The sequence below is a fragment of the Octodon degus genome, unplaced genomic scaffold (genome assembly GCF_000260255.1).
Source record: "Octodon degus isolate 3935 unplaced genomic scaffold, OctDeg1.0 scaffold00063, whole genome shotgun sequence".
Classification (NCBI taxonomy): Eukaryota; Metazoa; Chordata; class Mammalia; order Rodentia; family Octodontidae; genus Octodon; species Octodon degus.
Window position 1 is genome coordinate 13,369,892 of NW_004524639.1, and position 2,211 is coordinate 13,372,102.

The window sequence follows — 2,211 nt, forward strand, 5'->3', positions numbered from 1 at the left end:
CTAAACCAGGGAAAGACACAACTAACAAAGAGAACTACAGTCTGATCTCCCTCATGAACATAGATGCAAAAATCCTCAATAAAATCCTAGCAAATAGAATACTGCAAATCGTCAAGAAGATCGTACACCATGACCAGGTAGGATTCATCCCAGGGATGCAAGGATGGTTCAATATTCAAAAATCTATAAATGTAATACACTATATCAATACAGAGAAAACTAAATTTGAGTTTTCTTTTCCTCCTTTTTGATGAGGTTAGTTGGCTGTTTATAAATTTTATTTAATCTTTCAAAGAACCAGATTTTTTATTCATTAATTCTTTTTGAAGAATTAAATACTGTTTTCTTCATCTCCATTACATTAATTTATGACCTGATATTTCTTTTTCCCTTTAATGAAAAAAATGATAAGATAGCAATAAGACAGTTTTAAAACAAGTTAGTAAGACAATTATAATAATTAATGCATTGCATATTGTTGTCTTCATGGTAGTTATTTACAGGACAAGCTGCAGACAGGGTATCTTGTCTAAACAATATTAATACAAACATTTCAATGAACTAAGAGAAACTAGCTGTGTATCTTTCCTAAATATCTTCTATATACATATGTACTTTTTCAAAACAAAATGGTACTTTATTTATATCCCCCCCTTTTTTGTCAGAGATGGGTTTTCCATTGCATGTAGAGAAGCTGTATTTGGAGAAGTCTTTAAAGGACCTTTCATACTTGATGCCAGACAAAAGACTGTAGGTAATTGAAATCAGCAAAATAACCCAATGTAGTCCAACAGTCCACAATAGAAGAGAATTATTAGCACAACTGGCAATTGCCCATCCTGTGAGTCTTTTGCTTTTCTTTTTATAGACATTTGAGACATAGCATTAGGGTAAGTATTTGTACCCTTTGTGTTTTCCTAATGTGTGTGTTCACATCTATAAATTTCCCTTCAAAAACTACTTTCATTGCATCCCATAATTTTCAACATGTTGTTCTTGAATTGTCATTGAATTGTAGATATTTTTTAATTTATTCTTTAATTTCATCTGTAGCCCATTGTTTGCTGAATGTGGTTTTGTTTAATTTCCATGTACTTATGGAGTTTTTGTGGTTTATTTTGTCATTTATTTCCAGTTTCATTGCACTGTGGTCAGATCATATGCATGGGATAATTTCTGTTTTCGTGTATATACTTATGCATGACCTATTGAGTATTATGTGGTCTATTTTAGAAAACATCTCAAGTGCAGCTGAACAGAATATGTATTCACATGTGGTTGGGTTGAACAATCTGTATATGTCCACTAAGTCCATCTGTTCTAAGTTCTGGTTCTGTTATCCTACCTCTTTGATAATTTTTTGTCTGCTTGACCTATCTCTTTGGGACAAAGGGTGTTAAGGTCTTCTGTTAAGATTGTGGTACTGGGTATTAGATTTTCCATGTCCATTAAGATTTGTCTTATATAGTTGGGTGCTCCCATGTTTGGTACATATTTATGAGTGTTACCTCTTCCTCTTGAATTTTTCCCCTAACCAGTATATAGTGCTCTTCTTTATTTCATTTGATCATTCTTGGTTTGAAGTTCAGACTGTCTGTGAACAGGATTGCTACCCCTGATTTTTTCTGAGGTCCTAGGGTATGTAGTATTGCTTTTCATCCTTTGATTTTCAGCCTATGAATTTCTTTATGAGGTAAGTGTGTTTCTTGGTTGGTTTTTGTTTTGTTTTTGACAGAACCAGGGATTGAACTCAGGTCCTTGCACTTGCCAGGGAAGTGCTTATTCTACTGAGCCATCTCCCCAGCCCCGAAGTGTGCTTCTTGTATACAGCATATTTTTTTGGATTTTGTTTCCTAATACTCTCTGCCAGTCTATTTCTTTTAATTTGTGAATTGAGTCCATTTAACTTGATGGTTATAATTGTCATGTACTGATTTTGTTTGACATGTTATTTTCCTGCTGTTGTATACATCTTTTTCTCCCGTATTTAATTTTTGACCCTATTTTGTGGGTTCTTCCCATTCTCATTCATCAAGTGTGGTTATTTCGATCCCTCTCTAGAATATATTCCATTAGTCTGTATAGGGTTATTTTTTCTGTCGTGAAATTCTTTAGTTTTTCCTGTGTCATGGAAGTATTTAACTTCTCCATTAAACTTGAAAGACAGTTTTACAAGGTATATCAGTCTGGGTTGGAATTTGTTTTCTTGCA